The 23106-nt window shown below is 39.6% G+C and overlaps 1 non-coding gene and 2 pseudogenes across 1 annotated transcript; all 3 read left to right on the top strand.

Moving 5' to 3' along the window:
- Positions 1 to 14598: 14598 nt before the first annotated feature.
- On the top strand, positions 14599 to 14707 carry LOC113658843 (annotated as a pseudogene).
- Positions 14708 to 14944: 237 nt separating this feature from the next.
- LOC113658790 lies at positions 14945 to 15063 on the top strand (annotated as a pseudogene).
- Positions 15064 to 15286: 223 nt separating this feature from the next.
- Positions 15287 to 15405, top strand: LOC113658779. Its single transcript, XR_007138733.1, has one exon. It is a non-coding gene; the product is annotated as a 5S ribosomal RNA (ribosomal RNA).
- Positions 15406 to 23106: the final 7701 nt, after the last annotated feature.

Raw genomic sequence — 23106 nt, 5'->3', positions numbered from 1 at the left:
ACGTGCGACTGTCACTAGGGGGCCAAATCCGACAGCCGTGTCCGTTTGTCGTGTGCAGTGTGAAGGCTGCTTGAGAGATGTTTTGTATGAGTTTAAAGAAGGTTTTTTACCAACACGTTATTGTAGATGCAATGGAAGTAGCGAAAGAAGAGTACAATAAACAAGAAATTACAAACAAATATGGAATCATTAAAAATGCAATACCGATAGTCTGGATTGAAAGAATAGAGTGTATGGAAGAAGAGCAAAAAGAAAAAAAAATATTTACGTGAAATTGGGGGAAAATTGTGTGATTTTAAAGAATGTACTGTAAAAATGTTTTATTGCGTTTTTAGAGATGGTGTTTTTAAAGAACCGATTGTAAATAAGAACTGGGTGGAAAAATTCAAAGATTTAAAAGAAGAGTGTATATGGAGAAACATGAGGGGAAAATGTGTGGAGACAAAGTTGGAATGTTTGGAGTATTTTATAAGACATAAAGTGGTTTTTACTGAGTCTATTTTAAATAAAATTGGGATGGAACAAAATACTATGTGTAAAGTGTGCCAAGAAAAGGAAGAGGGGATTTTACATATGTTTTTATATTGTAAAGAACTGGAAGATTTTTTAAGCAAATGCAAATGTGTGATTAAAGATTTGACAGTAGAGTGGGATGAAAATGTAATGTAATGGAACAGAGTGGTGATTTTTGGTTGGGAAAAGAAGTGTCAAAACAAGAAGTTTATAAATCTGTGGATAATGTTGATGAAAAGTACAATATGCGAGAGAAGAATTGTGGCTAAAAAGGACAAAATTGTGTTGGAGGTTTGGAATGTGTTTAAAAGGAAATGAGAAGTGTACATTGAAAGTCTATATGTGTATTTTAAATCTGAAAAAATGCTGGATGCCTTTTATCATGTTTTTACACCACAAGTTTGTTGTGTTTTAAAAGAACTAACGTGGAACGGGGAGTGTAAGGAGAATTCTAATGTATTTATGTAGATGTACGGTGTATGGAAAATGTGTGAGGTATGATGTAAAAATTATAGTATAGAATAATTTTTTAATGTCACATTTTTAATGTATTTTTTATTGTATTGTATTTTATTGTTTAAAATTTCTTAATAAAAAAAAAGAAAAAAAAAAATCTCCGCCTGTCACGCGGAAGACTGGGGTTCGATTCCCCGATGGGGAGGCTGCTTTTCCGCCCAGCCCAAACTCTAAGAAGGCCAAGACGTCTTGGACAAAAGTGGCACTGCTCTCAACTTGCCTGTGGAAGACCGCATTTTGATTCCTCGATGGGGAGGTTGCTTTATAGTTCAAACTGTAAGAAAGCCAAGACTTTTCTGACAAAAGCAGCAAATTGATCCTAGTTAATATAATGGAACAGGTTTGACAGAAGCAGCACTGCCAAGCCAGAAAACTCAATCTTGTATCCTAGTGTTTTTGCTTCAAAATTATGTGAAAATCATCTTGTTTACTCACTCACAGAAAACAATATATTGATTTAAATTTTCTAAGACACTTTTTGTTTGTAAAGGGCATATGCGAGTAGGCTTCAACTATCATGCATATTAATGTTATTCACAGCTGAGAAGACAAAGGCCCGCATAATGAGCTGCATAATGAGCCTTACAGGTAAGTGTGTGACTGAGAGAGGAGTTACAAGAATGTGGAGATTACAAGAAGAAGGAGTTAAAAGAATGTGAAGACAAAATAAATGTGTATATTTTGTGTTTGTAGTCTATTTAGAATATTTAACTAGTGCAAACAGTGCCAGACAAGAGATAAGTACTAAAAAAAATACTAAAATCCACATAAAGTGCATGTGTGCCAGACAAGAGACAGAGCAAACAGACACTATACTACAAGACAAATGCTTAAAATAAATAATAAGGTATACATGTATACAAGTAACAATATTGTATATGAGCAATACAATATGGCTCTGTTAAAATCTTTAATGGTATCTTTTTTAATATTTAATGGAATCTGTTAAAACTTGGTGCTTCTTTCACCATTGTTTGGGGAGTTGATCTTGTTTGCATTGTCCGCATCAGGTAATTTCCATATGAATGGCGCGCGTGCGATAGGTGGGATCACATTAGCACTAATGAGGTCGAGCCAGAAAAACTGTACCTCTCTTTACTTACATACAGATTACACAAAAAGACAATATTTGCTTTCGATTTTAATTACATCATTTAAAAGTAGACATTTCAGGCTTTCATTAGACATATGTATCATGTTCGTGTGATAAGTATTGGCGGAGTTATCAGTTCATATTTGTAACATGTTTCAGGAAGATGGTCAAGGAGACAGAGATGTCTGAATGCATACCCTGGTTATTTTCTTTATTTGCCAAAAGCACAGCATTTTGTTGTTATTATGAAGGCAGTCAAATAAAAGTAGACACTTCACAGTTTCGAATGATGTATTACATGTATGTGTATGATTATGAATGACGGAGTATTTTAAGTGGATTTCACGTTGAAGAGGAAAAAAGCGACAAAAAAGCGCCGGCACGCCTGTCGACCCCAGAGGGTTAATTAATAGTTCTGTTTGTTTTGTTTTTCTTAGTTTTCTAAAACCACCTTACAGCAGCTTTGGCTGACTGGAGGGTGGTTAACTTTCTTTTTTCTTAAAAATGGACGGATTAACGGCAAATGACCCTGGACTGGCTAGAGAGACGCATGGCGAACGACCCTGGACTGGATGGAGAAACACCTATGGCAAACAACCCTGGACTGGCTGGAGAAGGACGCATGGCAAACGACACTGGAATGGATTATCGACGACGAGTAGGACACGGACAAAAATGGGCTGTGAGAGAAGGAAGGATGTATCTAAAGGAGGCGACGGTGATTGTTAACGTGGAGAACTCAAATGAGGTCAGAGCTATGGATATTATTAAAGCAGTAACTGAGAAACGTGGAAATGGGAAAATTCTGGCATTGAGGCCAAGGCAAGGAAAAGAATATGAACTAACGATGGAAAAAGAGGAAACGTGTGAGGCATTGATTGATGGACTGATTATAAAAGGGGTGAACTGTGAAATAAAAAACTGCAAAATAGAGATTACATTGTTTCCTTCATGCACCTGCCCTTCTACCTGGATGATATAATTGGAAAATTGGAGGGATGGGGAGTTAATCCCATATCTCAAATTAAAAGAGGACACTACCCGGGCACCGAAGTCGAGGATGGAACAAGGTTCCTGAAAGTAAGGTTCCCCAAAGAGGTGGCATCATTGCCATACAGCACAAAAATGGAAATGGTGGAGGGGTCGCAGTATTTCCGGGTGATGCATAGCCACCAGGTGAAGACCTGTAGGCTGTGCATGAGCCCGGATCACCTGCTCAAGGACTGCCCGTATTTGCAGTGCTATAAATGCCAAGAAAGGGGACATTTTGCCAGAGAGTGCAATGCGGTAAGGTGCCTGGAGTGTCAGGAAATTTTAAATAAATGTACGTGTGAGATGGAGGAAGACGAGGGAGGAAGGGAGGAATGGGTGGACGGACAGGTGCATGAAGGAAATAGCGAGGGGGAGGAACAAATAGATGAAGGACAAGAGGAAGAAGGACTACAACAAAAGAAATGGAAGGAGAAACGAGTAACAGAGAGCAAATGGGAAAGAGCGAAGGAGAATATTAACCACAATAATGAACAAACAATTGAGAAGGACACGAAAGAAATGGTGACATCGGACAGTTTTAACAATGTTGAGGAAACAGACAGTGAAGAAGAAGCAAAGATGGACAATATGGACAGAAGGAGGAGAGGACAAATTAGAAGGAGAGCAACAAAGGTAACTCCAAATTTGGAAAGAGTAAGAAAAAAAGTTATGAAAAGGATACAGAGCAGATATGATGTTTTAAGAGACCTTGGGGGAGAAAATGATGAGCAATGATTTTTAAGTATTTATTTTTCTACTTCCTTTTAATGGTTTTGTTACTTTTTATGCAAGGGGAATGATGGACATGGGGAAATTTGAAAGAGTAAAAGAAAAATGTAAAAGGGAAGACGTAATTGCACTGCAAGAAAAAAACTGGAAAGAAAATGTTATGAATGAGTATAAAAAGAGATGGGATGGAGGTATTTTTATAATAATGGAGATGGGAGGTTGGGGAGAGGTGTGGCTCTTTTAATGAAGGACGATGTGTTTAAAATGAGTAAAATTGTATACACAGATAAAATAGGGAAATGTATGGTTGTTGAGATAAAAGATGAAGGAAGAGATTTGATTTTAGTAAATGTACATGCACCAGTGGAGGAGAAGGAAAAGAAAGAGTTTTTTTTTTTAAATATTTTAAGAAATGTTGTAAAGAAGTACAAAGAAATAATAATGATGGGGGATTTTAACACGGTTTTTAGCAAACAAGACATGGCTGAAGGAATGTTTTTAAAACTGATACAGGTAGAAAAGAATTAAAAGTATTAATGGGAGAAAATAATATGATAGATGTGTGGAGAGAAATGAAAGGGAAAAGGAGTTTTCAAGGAGGAAGATAGTGGGGCAGTTTGTGTGCCAAACCAGAATTGATCTTGTTTTATGTAGTAGAAAGGTGGAGAATTTTATAGAAAATATTAAGTATGAGGACACAAGTTTTAGCGATCACAGGTTTTTATTTTTTACATTGGATTGGAGTAAAGTGCAAAGAGAGCCGGGAGTATGGATTTTAAATACATAGATTTTAAAGAATGAAGACTATGTTTTAAAGGTTAAGGAGATTATAGAAAATGAAAAGCAAAATGAAATGTATAAAGAGGATAAGAGAATATGATGGGAGAACGTAAAGTTTTTAATCAAGAGATTCTCAATCAAGTATTGTAGTTTAGTACAGAAATGTAAAAGATTTAATGAAAGAGAAATAAAAGAAAGCTTGGAAATGGAATTGAATAAAGAACATAAAGACATACAAAAGATAAATGAAATGGAGGACAAACTGAATGAAATGGAAAAAAAGAATATGAGGGGGCGAGGTTACGGAGCAAAGCTAAATATGTGGTGGAGGGAGAAAAATGTACAAAGTTCTTTTTTGATTTGGAAAAAAAGAAAGGGAAAGCTGAAACGATAAAGGGAATAAGAGGGAAAATGGGGAAATTGTAGAAGGGAATGAAAAGATTTTAGAAGAAGGAAAGAATTTTTACGAGGATCTGTTCAGTACAAGGGGTGTGGAAGAGGAGGAGAAAAAGAAACTGTTGAATATGATAAAAGCTAAAGTGAGGGAAGAAGATAAAAAAGAATGTGACCAAGAAATCAGAGAAGACGAGATTGAAAGAGCGATAAATCAACTGAATAGAAGGAGAAGTCCAGGAATAGATGGTTTGGGAAGTGAGTTTTATGTGTGTTTTAAAGGAGGTTTTAACAAAGATTTTAAATGGGGTTTTTAAAGAAACTTTTGAAAAGGAAGAAATTACTGAAAGAACAAGGATGGGTTAATGAAACTGATCTATAAAAAGAAAGGAGAAAAAGTAGACTTAAAGAATTACAGACCAATTGCAATGTTAAACACGGATCTTAAGATTTTAGCGAAAGTTTTAGCAAATAGGTTGACGGAGGTAATGCCAAGTATAATCGAAACAAACCAAGCGTACAGAGTTAAAGGAAGAGATATAACGGATATTACAATGAGTATAAGAGACACGATATGGTACATGAAGGAGGAAAATGATGATGGATATGTAATTAGTCTGGACTTCGAAAAAGCTTTTGATAGGGTCGAGCATGGGTATTTATTTCAGGTTTTAAGGAGTTTTGGTTTTGGGGAGAATTTTATTAAATGGATTGAGATTTTATATAGAGGTGTGTTAACAAAGATAAAATGTAATGGGTTTTTAACAGATTGTTTTACAATTACTAGATCTATAAGACAGGGGTGTCCGCACTCAGAGTTATTGTACTCGCTTGTATCAGAACCGTTAGGATGTAACAGGTTTACCTGTTACTTGATTTTCCTACACTCCATTAGGGGGCAGCTGAGGTCAGAAACCCCAAGTATTTAACTAGGTAGTAGAGTAGAAGAAGAGAGATTTGTTTGGAAGAGGGAAGCATGGTTTTGCTCTAGTTCCTTTCGAATTATTGCTTTTGGAGTCCTGATTGAGAAACTGTGTTTCCAGTTCAATTTTATGGACTTTTTGTATGGTACTATACATTCAATTGGGATCTACATGATTTGTAAAGGCTCTACTTTCATGGATCACAAGAACATTTCCCAATGAAGCGCAAGTGGTGCTTTAGTATTGAGGATGATCGGTATCCCGAGGACAAGGATCTGACTTTGTGGGCTGTTAAATGTGGATTACTTGAACATTTGCATGTGCAGGATTTTCATCATAATAGGGATGGGATTTTCTGACATGAAACATTGACTGACTGGTGTAACCATCCTCTGCTGCCAATAGTCAAAGAGTTGTTTGTTTATAACTTTGAACTCTCATGTTCCATGGTTGTGTTTGATTTTGGTTTTTTTTCGTAATCATTATTGTCTGAAACCTGATACCATTATAAAAGGATTTAAAAACCTAATTTTATACATTGTTGTCGGTGGTAATTCCAGGGAAATACATTAGCATCTTTCTAGTTGGTGTAAAATTAGTAGTTGGTAGCCCCGCCCCTTTTCTCATATGTATAGTTACCTGTCTCTGTAGGGGGCAGGGGTTATATAATTGGCACCCGAACAGGGACGTGACCAACGTAAGAAATCTAGTTTCAAAAATTTCCCAGTGATTGTCACAAAAAAAAACAAAAAAACAAATACAACAATATGGCTAGTCAGGAAGCTTTAGGTGGGGATGAGTCCATACCCGATCCAGATTTTTCATCTGTACCATTCAGCATGCCCAGAGAACCATTACAGGAGCTCTTTAATACTTTAAGTGGCTTGTATATTGAGTCAGAGGAGGAGAATGAGGAAGTTATTGGGGGAATTTCCTTCCAGACGACCAGGTGTTGCCTCCACCACCTCCACCAGACAACGTTGAGGAAAATGCACCTAACACTTCCATTGACGTGTGGGTTATGCTAGAAAGGCTCACGGAACACTTCGCCTCTCTTGAGGAGCGGCTCACCAGCATCAGTCAACGGGTGAGTGAACAGGTTACCATCACTGATTTTGAGTCGCAACGCAAAGCCACCGAAGATAAATTGTTATACCGCATAGACCGTGAATGCAATAGAGTGGGAAAGTATGTGGAGCTCCTTATTCAGGATCTTGGTCAGTCGGTACTAGATTGTTTAAAGAGAAGAGACCACCAACTTGAACAGAGATTACAATCTCTTCGGCCTTCCACATCCACTCCAGTTCAACCCACGAATACCAATACTGTTCGTGTATCACTGAAAGATCAAACCTACAGTCTTCTGTCTAATACTCTCCCAGTCATGGGCAATTCATCTGTAAATCCGTATGTTCCGCCAGTCAAACTCGAGTTCCCCAGTTTCAGTAACAGTCCAGAAGAAGACCCTATCCTATTCATTGAACGGTGTGAGGAGTATTTCGCTATTCGGCCTTTGAAGGATAATGAAATTTTGGCTTCTTTAACGGCTGTCCTTAAAAGCACTGCTAAAGATTGGTGGATGGCTGAGAGGAAGAATGTCCATAACTGACATTTTAAAGAGTTATTTCTACAATCATTTCTAAGTGATGATTATGAAGAGGTGGCAGTGAGGAAGCTGATGGAGAGAAGACAAGGGGCAAGGGAAAGCTTCAGAGATTTTGCTTTTCACTATCGAGCTCTTTGCCTGAGATGGAAGAAGCAGATGTCAGAGAGAGAAATCGTACAGGCTATCGTGCGCAACTGTAATCCACGGCTTGCTAGTTTGCTACGCAGAAATATTAAAGATAGTAGGAGAACTTGTAAGAGTGGGTACACAGATAGAAAGAGATTTTGATGAGTCAAAGAGATACTGGACTCAAGTCAACGTGGATGAGCAGAAGAAAAGAAATCCTTCCGTGAATGATCCACAACGCAGAACAACCATTGCTAACACTAGAGTGGTCCAAACTTGTCAACACACTGTACAGCACTTCACAAATCTTATTATTCCCATAACACTGCAAGACACAGATTTGACTGCGATGGTGGACACTGGCAGTACTTTATCATTAATTCAAAAGTCATGTTGGAACCAGCTAAGTAGAAGAGCAACATACTTACCAAGTGGAGGTCAAGCTTTCTTTCTTGCCAATGGGCAACGACAAGTAGCGGTTCGGAAAATCGTTTGGAAGAGTAAAGTACAGGGTCGTCCAGTCGATTTGACATTGTATATAATGAATGACACTGACCTGACAGTACCCATCATCCTTGGCATGGATTTTCTGTTGAAGTCTGGAATGATTTTGGACTTTAATAAGGCCCGGTATTCTTTTACTTCTACGGTGGGCTCTGAAGCACCAGAGACCTTTCCATTCCTCCATCGGGACACTTATTCTTCTGTGCACTTCTACCTTGCTCTAACGTCCTGCAGTGATGAAGTCTTCCAGTCTATATGCCAACTAGTCGAACAGGCAGACACTGATACACAGACGCAGCGAGAGTTGAAAAGTCTGATGTTAAGTTGGCCTACTGTTTGTAACCAGGAGATCGGACAGACAGATGTAGTCAAACATCGTATTATTACCACAGACGAACGTCCTGTTAGAAAGAAAGCATACAAGATTTCCATTGAGAAGCAGAGTTTCGTTGAGAGTCAAATCCAGGAACTCCTAGAGAAAAAAATCATTCGACCATCTAGCTCTCCATGGGCAGCGCCCGTGGTAGTGGTACAGAAGAAAGATGGAGGCTCCAGACTCTGTGTTGACTATCGTGGTTTGAATGCCAAAACGTGCCTTGATGCCTACCCTATGCCACAGATACAGGATATCTTGGAGTCATTACATGGGGCAGCTGTTTTCACTACACTTGACTTAAGGAGTGGCTATTGGCAACTGGAAATGGAAGCAGATAGCATTCAAAAGACAGCCTTTACTACATCTTCAGGGCTATATGAATTTCTGCTTCTTCCTTTTGGGTTAAAAAATGCAGCAGCTTCCTTTCAAAGACTTATGGAACATGTATTACGGGAATTGTAAGGTAAATGTTGCATGGTTTACATTGATGATGTCGTGGTTTTCTCCAAGAATAAGCAAGACCATCTTCAACATCTTCAGCAAGTTTTCAATTGTTTTCACAAAGCAGGTCTTACCCTTAACCTTAAAAAGTGTAATTTCATTCAGAAATCTCTCACGTTTTTAGGCCATGTTGTTTCAAGTGAAGGGATCAAAACGGATCCTGCAAAAGTGTCAGCAGTTAGTTCCTTTCCCGTTCCACAGTCTCTCAAAGATGTCCAAAGGTTTTTGGGCTTAGCTGGTTGGTACCATCGATTCATTCCCAAATTCTCAGAAAAGGCGGCTCCACTTCATGCACTGAAAAAGAAGAACTCAACCTGGACTTGGACAGATCAGTGTCAGCAAGCATTTGACCTTATAAAACAAGACTTAACACAAGCTCCTGTACTGTTGTCAAACTTTCCGAGTTCAAACCGATGCTAGTGAAATTGGATTAGGAGCAGTTCTTACACAAGAATCTGTAGGAGGAGAACATGTTATAGCATATGCATCTAGACTACTGAGAGGGGCTGAAAAGTCCTACTCTGTAGCATAGAAGGAGTGTTTGGCAGCGGTGTGGGCAGTAGAGAAGTGGAGGCCATATCTAGAAGGACGACCGTTTGAAGTAGTAACTGATCATGCAGCACTGACTTGGGCTTTCCAGCATCCAAAACATCACGCCTCGTTCGGTGGACTATACGACTGCAAGGGTTTCATTTTACAGTCAAATATAGAAAAGGTCAGTGTAATGTGGTACCGGATGTACTATCTAGGGTTCCCAGCCTCACCATTTCTCCTAACATCATTGCAGTAGCGAAAGCTTCCAATTCTTTTGTGCCATCAGTCTTCATGCCAGTAGATCTCCCACAGATAGCAACTGCACAGGAAAGTGACTCAGAAATACAGGAACTGATCTCCAAAATAACAATTCAGGACTCGCAAGATACATCACGAATACGGTACGTAATAGAAAATGGGTTTCTCTTCCGTAGTGTTCCAGATGGACGAAATGGTCAGAAACTTCAACTTGTCATTCCGTCCAGTCATCGGCAAGCTTTCCTTCAGTATGCACATGACAATCCACTCAGTGCTCACCTAGGTAAGATTAAGACCTTGCTCAGACTATTGGATACGGTATACTGGCCGACAATCAGAGCTGATGTTTGGAAATATTGTAAAGAATGTCAAGTCTGTCAAAAATACAAACCATCCTTGTCAAAATTATCTGGTCATCTACAGTCTACCCCCATTGTCGAACCTGGTTATATGAGGGGCATTGATCTTATGGGACCGTTTCCAAAGAGTGTCAAGCGAAATGAGTATTTACTTGTTATCGTGGATTATTGCTCCAGATTGGTGGAGATGTTTCCTCTGCGATCTGCAAAGACTCCTCAGATAGTCCGAATTCTGGTAGAGGAGATATTTACCAGATGGGGAACACCAGCCTATCTAGTCTCAGATCGTGGTGCACAATTCACCTCTCAACTCCTAGGCCTGGTATGTAAACAGTGGTGCGTCTGTCAAAAACTCACGATGGCATACCATCCTCAAACTAATCTGACCGAGAGGGTCAATCGAAACTTGAAAACGATGATTGCCTCTTATGTCGGAGATCGTCATAAGTTGTGGGACAGATGAATCGCCGAATTTCGGTTTGCTATCAATACCGCCTGGCACGAAAGTACAGGGTTTACACCTTCTGAAGTGGCACTTGGACGTAAATTAAAAGGTCCAATGGAGAGAGCTTTTCATAAACCGCCTGACCCTCATAATCCAGCATATTCTATCCTTGACAGACAACAGGAACTTATTACCTTGGTAAAAGACAATGTGAGATGAGCCCAAGCCAAGCAGAAACGATACTATGATCAACGTCGCAACTTCAAAGTAGCACTTCAAAGAAGGTGATGTAGTGTGAGTACGGACGCATTCTTTATCTAGAGCTGATGAAGGTATTATGGCAAAGCTGTCTGCCAAATGAAAAGGACCAGCAAAAATTAAGAAAAGGTTGGGGCCTGTTAATTATTCAGTTTTTTTTAGTTCAGATCCAGATAGTACTGAAACCTATCATGTGCAGAATCTTAAGATTTGCCATGGCTATGACAAATCCCTTTCTGAAGGGAGGGGTATGTAACAGGTTTACCTGTTACTTGATTTTCCTACTCTCCATTAGGGGGCAGCTGAGGTCAGAAACCCCAAGTATTCAACTAGGTAGTTACTAGGTACTTGGGGTACAAAAGGAAGGAATAGTAGGGATAGAAATTGAGGAAAAGAAGGCAGAAGGGAAGGTGTTTCAATATGCAGATGATACAACATTAATTGTTAAAGGAAAGGAAAGTGTTATAGAAGTTATGAATGTTGTAAAAGTATATTGTAAAGGATCGGGTAGTAAAGTAAATGAAGATAAGACAGTATATATGAGATTTGGCAGAGCTATGGTTTTAAGGGATTGTTTTAAATTTAAAGAAGTGGAAGAAATGAGGATTTTAGGGATTTTAATGGGGAAGAATGAGAAGAAGGTAAGAGATGAAATGTGGGAGGAACTAGTAACAGAGATAGAGAGAAGGTTAAATTTTTGGAAACTGAGGACACTAAATTTGAAGGGAAAGGTTTTAATATTGAATGTTTTAATGGTTTCTAAGCTGTGGTATGTTTTATATGTATGTGAGATGCCATTGTGGTCTGAAAAAAAGGTTGAAAAAATGTTTTCTTGACTTTTTATGGGAGGGGAAACCAGCAAGGGGCTTAGGGTTAATGGATGTGGAACAGAGGAAAAAAGCTATGAGAGTAAAAGTAGTTAAGAAATATTTAGAAGAAGAGAACAAAAATGAGTGGCAAAAAACTATGAAATATTTTTTAAATAAATGTGGGGATTTTAACATGGGGGATGGAATTTTATGGATGAAAACAAAAATTTGGATGACTGACGGATTACCTGAATTTTATAGGGGAATTTTAAGTGCTTGGGGAAACTTTTTAAAGGAAATTGAGTATGATCCACATGGGTGAGAAAACATTTTAACCTCTTACGGGCCCTGTGCCGTACACGGCACGGAAGTAGAAGTGACCACTAGGGGATGACCCAGAAACAAGCTTCAATTCAACTTTAAAGCATCAAATCCTCCAAAAACACGAAAAAACCTATTTACCTAGTAAAGTTTATACTCTCAATAATGTTTTAAGCCCACACACAAAGCACAATATGATTCACAGCCTTCATACAATTAGAAAAAAATTTCGGACAAAACTGACCTAGGTGGCGCTAGACCGGTTTTTCCCTTACCTTTAGACGCGTCTCTTTCTTCACTGGGGTAATATATTCCAACACAAATAATCCACAAAAATCCACACAGGTCCAAGGAATTGAAATCTGTAAGCCTTTTAATCCAAAACCCTCTGGTCGCGCCGCAAATATTCCGTTAGTGTTCTGAAAACTGGAAACAGAAGTGCGCCATCATCTCGTTTTGCCGCTCTAACTCCTAATTGGGATATTCAAAAATTCAAAGCATACGTCATATTTATAGCCCAGGTCCTAACGAATCAAATAAGCCCTCATTTGAGCCAATCGGTGCTTGTATGGCAGAGATAGACGGCTGAGAAGCCAGTGGTGGCATGACCTAATTTTTGGGAACCCGCCTTTGACTGACAATTACTCCTTCCAATAGCAATGAAATGGGCTGGTACCTATACAGCCGTTTAGCCAATAAGCAGACGATTCCAACGGTATGCGACATGCTTTACATTCTTTGCCTGTGTCTGCGTGAACTGGATGCGCAGAAGAATTCTTGGTAATCCCTGACCTTTTGTCCCTCTCACAGCTCAGGGTGTCAAGTTACAGGCCTGTTTTCACACCAGAGTGATAGAGAGAGAGTCTATGCATGTTTATGGCTTTTCAGACTGAGCCTGCAGCCTTTTATTTCAAAGTTATATAGTAAACAAGTACACAAAAAAAACGCTGCACCCGACGACCAGGGCCGTAGAAAAATATTCATATAAAATCCATTTTTGGGTCTTTTGACTTGAAATTTTTTTGGTGAAAGCCAAGACATGTGGCTATGACTCTCAGTTGTTGGTTTGTCCCTAACATGTTCCAGAAAAATAAGATTAATCAGTTTATCAGAAAAACAACCCAGGCGGACAGGAAAATCTGCATTCAAACCCCTGTAACTTTGTGCCAGTACAAAACAAGAAATAACAAACAAATATGAAATTATCAAGAACGCAATACCAAAAGAGTGGATTAAAAGAATAGAGTGTATGGAAGAGCAGAAAGCGAGACATATGTATTGTGAAACTGGGGGAGAAAATGTATGATTTTAAAGAATGTACTGTAAAAATGTTTTATTGTGTTTTTAGGGATGGAGTTTTTAAAGAGCCGATTGTAAACAAGTACTGGGTGGAGAAATTTAAAGATTTAAAGAAGAGTGTATATGGAGAAACATGAGGGGGAGATGTGTGGGAAAAAATTGGAAAGTTTGGAGTATTTTATAAGACATAAAGTATTTTTTACGGAGAATTTTATCTAAAATTGGTTTAGAACAAAGTGCAATGTGTAAAGTGTGTCAGGAAAAGGAAGAGGGGATTTTACATATGTTTTTATATTGTAAAGAATTGGGGGAATTTTTAAGGAAATGTAAATGTGTGATTAAAGATTTGACAGTGGACTGGGATGAAAATGTATTGGAATGGAACAGAGTGGTGATGTTTGGTTGGGAAAAGGAGTGTCGAAACAAAAAGTTTATAAACCTGTGGTTAATGTTAATGAAAAGTGCAATATGGGAGAGAAGAATTGTGGCCAAAAAGGAAAAAATTGTGTTGCATGTTTGGACTGGGTTTAGGAGGAAAACAGCAGTGTATATGGAGAGACTGTATGTGTATTTTAAATGGGAAAATAAGTTGGATGCTTTTTATAATGTCTTTACTTCATATGTTTGTTGTGTTTTAAAAGATTTAATGTGGAAGCTGCCGGGGAGTGAAGGAGAGGTGTGAACTAATGTTTTTTGTAAATGTATGATATATGATGTATGACATTTTTAAAATTTGATGTAAATGTGATTGCATAAGGAAAACTTACATTTTTATTGTATTATTTATTGTATTCTATTGATTGAAATTTCTTAATAAAAAAAAAAAAAAAAAAAGAATGCCCGATCTCGTTTTATCTCGGAAGCTAAACAGAGTCGGGCCTGGTTAGTACTTGGGAATATCAGGTAAAAAAAAAAAGAATGCCAGATCTTGTCTGATCTCGGAAGCTAAGCAGAGTCGGGCTTGGTTAGTACTTGGATAGGCGACTGCCTGGGAATACCAGGTGCTGTAAGCTTTTGACATAGACATTCATTTACTTTACTGTTTGAATTCTCTAACAACAACATCTTAATATTCATACCCTGTATCTAATGTTTTGATAGAAAACAACAATTACAATAAATAAACAAAAACAAACAAATAAATAAATAAATAGGAAAAAAGAAATAGGAAAAAAGAAAAAAAAAAACAATTTATAAATGGGTTCCATTCCAACTTTCCTCTGGCTTATGGCCATTCCACTCTGAGAATGCCTGATCTCGGAAGCTAAGCAGAGTCGGGCCTGGTTAATACTTGGATAGGCGACTGCCTGGGAACACCAGGTGCTGTAAGCTTTTGACATAGGCATTCATTTACTTTACTATTTGAATTCTCTAACAACATCTTAATATTCATACCCTGTAGCTAATGTTTTGATAGAAAACAACAATTACAATAAACAAACAAACAAACCAACAAACAAACAAACAAACAAACAAATAAATAAATAAATAAATAAATAGGAAAAAAGAAATAGGAAAAAAGAAAAAGACAAACAATTTATAAATGGGTTCCATTCCAACTTTCCTGTGGCTTACGGCCATTCCACTCTGAGAATGCCTGATCTCGTCTGGTCTCGGAACCTAAGCAGAGTCGAGCCTAGGTAGTACTTGGATAGGTGACTGCCTGGGAATACCAGGTGCTGTAAGCTTTTGACATAGGCATTCATTTACTTTACTATTTGAATTCTCTAACAACAACATCTTAATATTCAGACCCTGTAACTAATGTTTTGATAGAAAACAACAATTACAATAAATAAACAAACAAACAAACAAACAAACAAGCAAATAAATAAATAAATAGGAAAAAAGAAATAGGAAAAAAGAAAAAACAAACAATTTATAAATGGGTTCCATTCCAACTTTCCTCTGGCTTACGGCCATTCCACTCTGAGAATGTCCGATCTCGTCTGGTCTCGGAAGCTAAGCAGAGTCGAGCCTGGGTAGTACTTGGATAGGCGACTGCCTGGGAATACCAGGTGCTGTAAGCTTTTGACATAGACATTAATTAATGTGCTTGCAAATCACATTCTTATTCTCTTGCATACTTATTATTATTATTATTATTATTATTATTATTATTATTATTATTATTAATGTGCTTGCAAAGCACATTCCTATTCTCTTGCATACTTATTAATGTGCTTGCAAAGCACATTCTTATTCTCTTGCATACTTATTATTATTATTAATGTGCTTGCAAAGCACATTCTTATTCTGTTGCATACTTACTATTATTATTATTATTATTATTCTTATTATTATTATTATGATTATTATTATTATTATTATTATTATTATTATTATTATTATTATGGACACTTTTTCGGCGCGTAACTTGTCCCGCAGCTTTTGTCCTAGACCCGACCAAGTGATCCGACCAACAATGTCCGCACAGCGGACGAAAAAGCGGCCAAAAAAGTCCCATAGAAATGAATAGGAAATTCCTAAAATTCAAGCGAAATAAAAAAAAATCCGCACAACATGGACATGTCATATATCAAAACACTCAGCAAGATGAGGGGAACTGACGTCACGTGTAGCCCCGCCCCCAAAATTAGCAAAATCAAAAATTTAGCACAACATGACCCTGTGACATATCAAAACACAGCACAATGAGGGGAACTTGCCACGTGCAAGCACATTCACATTTTCTTTAGGAAATGTACCGTTCTAGTTATTATTCTTCTTTTTCCGGACACTTTTTCGGCATGTAACTTGTCCTGCAGCTTTTGTCCTAGACCCATAAATGAGGAGTCAAATCGACCGGCTCATTGAGGAGAGGTGTGCTATCTATTTTATAAGTGATCCAACCAACGATGTTCGCACAGCGGACGAAAAAGCGACCAAAAAAGTCCCATAGAAATGAATGGGAAATTCCTAAAATTCAAGCGAAATAAAAAAAAATTCGCACAACATGGGCATGTCATATATCAAAACACTCAGCAAGATGAGGGGAACTGACGTCACATGTAGCCCCACCCCCAAAATTAGCAAAATCAAAAATTTAGCACAACATGGACATGTGACATATCAAAACACTCAGCACGATGAGGGGAACTTGCCAAGTGCAAGCACATTCACATTTTCTTTAGGAAATGTACCGTTCTAGTTATTATTATAATAATACTTCTTCTTCCGGACACTTTTTCGGCACGTAACCTGTCCCGCAGCTTTTGTCCTAGACCCATAAATGAGGTGTCAAATCGACCGGCTCATTGAGGAGAGGTGTGCTATTTATTTTATAAGTGATCAGAATTCCAGAATTCCCAGTATGGAAGTTCACAATGAAGCTTTCAGCCCAATTGTATCAGAAAAAGGTTCATTACTCTAAGCTTTTCAACCTCTTTTTTAAACCTCTGCTGGTTTAAGCGCTATCAAGATTCAAGATTTTTACTTGTCACATGCACAATTATATAGAGCATATATAACCAGCAGTGAAATGTGAGTCCAGTCTGCTCCATGAACAGTGCAATTATTAAAACGTACAACACAGATGAAAATATTGCTATGAAAGTGTTAAATAAAAGTAAACAATAAAAATATAAGAATAAAATATAAAAGATGTATACTGTGAATTAAATATAGAATGAAAAATAGTGTGCATGAAAGTAAACTCACTCACTCTCACTCATTTTCTACCACTTATCCGAACTACCTCGGGTCACGGGGAGCCTGTGACTATCCCAGGCGTCATCGGGCATCAAGGCAGTGTACACCATGGACGGAGTGCCAACCCATCACAGGGCACACACACACTCTCATTCACTCACGCAATCACACACTATGGTGAAAGTAAACTGTAGTCTTCAATATTGAGATACACAGGAATGTACAAAAGGCAATGTTCATATGTGCATTATACTGTAGTCTTAAATATTATGATACACAGGAATGTGCAAGAGGCAAATGTGCAAACAGGTTGACACTTTCAGTATGTCAGTGTGAGGTATTGACTGATGAATATTTTGCTGATAATGTGAATATTAAGCGGAAACATGAAGATGTTTCCGCTTAATATTCACATTATCAGCAAAATATTGCTGATAATGTGAATATTAAGTGGAAACATGAAGATGCCCCTTCTTGAACCGGCACCTTATTGTGGTGGAGGGGTTTGCGTGTCTGAATGATCCTAGGAGCTATGTTGTCTGGGGCTTTTTGCCCCTGGTAGGGTCTCCCAAGGCAAACAGGTCCTGGGTGACAGGCCAGACAAAGAGCGGTTCTAAAAACCCTTATGAGTAAATTAAATTCAAGGTCCGTGACGTCGCCTGGTAAGGCGCAACCGGGGCCTCGCCCTGGAGCCAGGCTCGCATGCGAGTGCCTGGTGGCCGGGTCTTGCCCCACGGGGCCCGGCTGGGCTCAGCCCGAAAGAGCGACGTGGGGCCGATCTCCTGTGGGCCCACCACCTGCCGGAGAAACCGTAAGGGGCCAGTTCAATGTGGATTGGGTGGCAGTCGAAGGCGAGGGAGGTTGGAGACATTGAGTCCAAGTGGACCATGTTCTCCACCTCCATTGTCGATGTGGCCGCTCGGAGCTGTGGCCGTAAGGTTTCCGGTGCCTGTCGTGGTGGCAATCCCCAAACCCGGTGGTGGAGCCAGGTTGGCTCGGGGGACTCCGGAGGCAGCTGATAGGTACCGAAGGGCCAAGCGAGCTTCAGCCCGCATGGTTACGGAGGCAAAAACTCGGGTCTGGGAGGAGTTCGGTGACGCCATGGAGAAGGACTATCGGTTGGCCTCGAAGAAATTCTGGCAAACCGTCCGGCGCCTCAGGAGGGGGAAGCAGTGCCCTGCTCACACTGTTTACAGTGGGAGTGGGAATCTGCTGACTTTGACTGGGGACATCCTTGGACGGTGGAAGGAATACTTCGAGGTTCTCCTCAACCCCACCGACATGTCTTCCACTGAGGGTTTGGTTCGCATCACCGGCAGTAAGTCAGACTTGTTCCCGGTGCATGTTGGACTCCGGCAGGGCTGCCCTTTGTCACCGGTCCTGTTCAATACTTATATGGACAGGATTTCTAGGCGCAGTATGAGGCCAGAGGGAGTCCGGTTTGGGGACCACAGGATTTCGTCTCTGCTTTTTGCAGATGATGTTGTCCTGTTGGCTTCCTCAAACCAGGACCTTCAGCGTGCACTGGTACGGTTTGCAGCCGAGTGTGAAGCGGCGGGGATGAGAATCAGCACCTCCAAGTCCAAGGCCATGGTTCTCAGTCGGAAAAGGGTGGCTTGCCCCCTTCAGGTTGGTGGAGAGCTCCTGCCTCAAGTGGAGGAGTTTAAGTATCTTGGGGTCTCGTTTACTTGGGGGAGATCGACAGGCGGATTGGTGTATCTTCTGCAGTGATTCGGTCGATATACCGATCTGTTGTGGTGAAGAAATAGCTGATCCACAAGGCGAAGCTCTCTATTTACCGGTCGATCTATGTTCCTACCCTCACCTATGGTCATGAGCTTTGTGTCATGACCGAAAGGACGAGATCCCGGATACATGCGGCCGAGTTTCCCCCGCAGGGTGGCTGTGCGCTCCCTTAGAGATAGGGTGAGAAGCTCGGTCACTCGGGAGGAGCTCAGAGTAGAGCCGGGCATTTCCAACCGGGAGGAGGCCCCGGGGAAGACCTAGGACACGCTGGAGGGACTATGTCTCTCGGCTGGCCTGGGAACGCCTCGGTATTCCCCCAGAAGAGCTGGAGGAAGTGTCTGGGGAGAGGGAAGTCTGGGCATCCCTGCTTAGACTACTGCCCCCGCGACCCGGCCCCGGATAAGTGGTAGAAGAAGAAGAAGATGAAGATGTTAAGAGACTGGTTTTGAGTTTAGGAGCCTGAAAACAATTCCTAAGTCTCTCGATTTTGCATCAGGCTACGGAAGCACTTACCAGATGGCAGCAAAGTGAAAAGATGGTTACTGGGGTGGATTGAGTCCTTGATGATTTTAACAGCTCTGTTTTTTGAAGCGTTTGATGTAGATGTCCTGCAGACAGGAGAGAGCGGACCCTGTGATGCACTTGGCTAAGTGCACAACTCTCTGCAGTCTAGACTAGAGCTGTTCCCATACCACACTGAGATACACTGAAACAATACACTTTCTATGGCCCCTGAATAGAAGGATTGCAGGTGAGACCCTGAATTTTCTCAGCAGTCACAGATGGTACAGTCTTTGCCTGGCTTTATTAACCCGTGTTTAAATGTAGTCCAATTCAGGTCCTCAGAGATGTTTACTCCGAGGTACTTGAAGCTGCTCACCATCTCCACAGGGGTTCCGCTGATCATAAGAGGAGTATAGGGCTGCTGCTGTCTCTTCCTGAAGTCAACAATCAGCTCTTTAGTTTTGCTCACATTCAGAGAGAGACAATTGTCCTGGCACCATGATTTTAATTTCTCTACCTCATCCAAGTATGCCATTATTGTTGTGAATGAGGCCCAGAACCACAGTATCATCAGCAAATTTGATAATAGATGTGGAGCTGTGGATAGTGGAGCTGTAATAGATGGGTGTATAGAGAGTAGAGCAGGGGACTCAGGACACAGCCTTGTGGGGCTCCTACGTTCAATGTGATGGAGTTGGAGGTGTACTGGTGTACTTTCACCACTTGAGGTCTGCCGGTGAGGAAATCAAGAATCACATAATGTTCTACAATCAAACAATGTATTAATTTTAGAAGCAAAAATTAATGTATTGACAAATTAATATTGAATGAATCAATATATTAAATACAAGACCAAAGCATGTTCCATTGCATACACATGGTAACTCCAAACAAAAATGTAATAAAGATAACCTTTTGTATGGCGAATGTGGACTTTTTGAATGTTGAAGGTACATAAGCACATACACTTTTACACGATTATAAATCTGCCTTACAGACTGCTGTACTGCAGGCTAGATGGATGCTTTGTGCTTAATTATGTTTTATTAACATTCAGCAGTCAGGTCTCCACCTGTTCTACATGACTATATAGACACACATTCTTATTTGTAAGTGTGAACTTGTGAAATGGACATTGTAAGTGTTCTGGAATGAGTGATATGGATGATGTATTATTATTATAGTCCAGCTACTTGGAGCAAATCAAACACTGGAACTAAAAACAGATTAAGGAAAGACCTTGTCTCAAAAGTATAAAGTATCAGCCATTTAAAAAAAGATCATTATTCGTATTAAGCGGTGCACAAAAGGCTTTCCTTGCATTCCTATATTTTTCAATTTATTGCTACTATCCAATAAATATATATATATATATATATATATATATATATATATATATATATATATATATATATATATATATATATATATGACAAATTATATGACATGAAATGTTACATTGAATCATAATTGCCCAATGATAAGTGAGATTTAAATTCTAAATATCGGCTTCACTACAAAACCATATATATCCACCTAATTGGGCAAAATCAAATGAAAGTGTTTCCACATTTCAGAACGCGATCTTTTTGTAACAGGCTCCATTGACAACTCGCAACAATAAGCTCTCCTAAACTCGCTATACAGTAATAGATTCAGTGTAACGCAATACTCCAATACAAACCATGTTCTTGATGTCTCTGCACAGGTACCCAGAGTCGTGAGCAGAAACACCAGAGCTGTGGTTCTTCATGTCGGCTCGAACGACACCAGCCTGAGGCAGTCGGAGATCCTAAAGAGGGACTTCAACACCCTGGTGGAGACGGTTCGCAGCACAGCGCCCACGACGAGGATCATCGTGTCTGGACCGCTTCCAACGTACCAGCGAGGAATTGAAAGGTTCAGTAGACTTTTTGCTTTAAATGAATGGTTACAGTCATGGTGTCAGGCTCAGAAACTACTCTTTATCGATAATTGGAATGTTTTCTGGGAGTGTCCTAGGCTATTCCGTGCTGACGGCCTGCACCCCAGCAGAGTTGGAGCGGAGATCCTCTCGGACCACATCTCCAGGGCGCTGAACACCTTCTGACCGTAAACTACTCTTTAAATTTAAATCTCAATAGCCATCCTTCACCTCAGCACATTGACACAAAAAATGCACACATAACTCACCCTATAGAAACTGTCTGTTCCCCGAGCAGTGAGATCAAAAAGTAAATACACGAGAAGTTCTCGAAATAATCTTACTGTAATTAGACCAGAAATATGCCAAAGAAACAAACAAAAACAGTTTTTAAGGTTTGGACTTCTGAACATTAGATCGCTTGCACCCAAAGCACTTATTGTAAATGAAATGATCTTAGATAAAAGCCTTACTGCACTCTGCCTCACCGAAACTTGGATTAAACCAAATGAATACATCAATCTAAACGAGTCTACACCATCAGGATATATCTATAAGCACGAGCCTCATCTCACTGGTCGTGGAGGTGGTGTCGCCACTATCCTTAGTGATTACCTCATTGTTACCCAGAGAACACAGCATAGATTTAGTTCTTTTGAAGTGCTCATCCTTAATGTTACACTATCGCACGTGCACACGAAGAAATCCATGATGTCTCTTGCTCTAGCGACCGTGTACAGACCCCCAGGGCCCTACACAGTTTTTCTTAGAGAATTCACAGATTTTCTCTCAGACCTATTGGTTAACTTTGACAAAGCATTAATTGTAGGAGACTTTAACATTCATGTTGACGACACAAACGACGCTTTAGGACTCACATTTATGGACTTACTAAACTCACTTGGGCTCAAACAAAACATCACTAGTGCAACTCATCGACATAACCACACACTAGATTTAATAATATCACACAGAATAGATGTCACTGATATAGATATCATACCTCAAAGTGATGACATCACAGACCATTACCTCATAATGTACTCACTACCTATAGAACAGACTAACTATGTCTCACCACGTTATCGACTCGGTAGAACCATTATTCCAACCACCAAAGACAGATTCACAAATAACCTGCCTGATCTGTCTGGACTTCTTGCTGTACCCTTAAGCTCAAATGACCTAGATGCAATGACTAACAGCATAGACGCTATATTCACTAGCACATTAGACACTGTTGCCCCATCAGATTAGAGAAGTTTAGAGATAAAACACTTGCACCATGGTATAATAGTCATACTCACACCCTCAAGAGGGAGACCCATAACCTCGAACGGAAATGGAGAAAAACTAAATTAGAGGTTTTTAGAATTGCGTATAAGGACAGTATGTCCAGCTATAGACAGGCTCTAAAAGCTGCTAGGGCTGAGCACCTGAGCAAACTCATAGAAAATAATTAGAACAATCCCAGGTTTTTATTTAGCACAGTGGCTAGTTTAACAAAAAAACAGAAATCTGAACACACTATTCCATCACATTTCAGTAGTGAGGACTTTATGAGATTCTTCACTGATAAAATCGAAAGTATCAGGAATAAAATAGGTGACGCTCAACATATGAGAGCAACCAGTGACACAATCTCACCTAAGGCTTTACAAAGCTTTACAAGTACAGTACACTTCTTTCAGTAAAACTACTGAAAGAAGTATTACATAAAGCTGGAGAGTCTCTTCTTAATATCATTAACTCCTCGTTATCTTTAGGTTACGTCCCGAAGTCTTTTAAGTTGGCAGTTATTAGGCCACTCATCAAAAAACCTAACTTAGATCCTAATGAACTATCAAATTACAGACCTATCTCACCCCTTCCGTTTATGTCTAAAATACTTGAAAAGGTTGTGTCTGTTCAACTGAGCTCCTTCTTA

This window comes from Tachysurus fulvidraco, chromosome 19, assembly GCF_022655615.1.
Source record: "Tachysurus fulvidraco isolate hzauxx_2018 chromosome 19, HZAU_PFXX_2.0, whole genome shotgun sequence".
Taxonomy (NCBI): Eukaryota; Metazoa; Chordata; class Actinopteri; order Siluriformes; family Bagridae; genus Tachysurus; species Tachysurus fulvidraco.
This window is presented reverse-complemented; position numbering and strand designations above follow the sequence as displayed.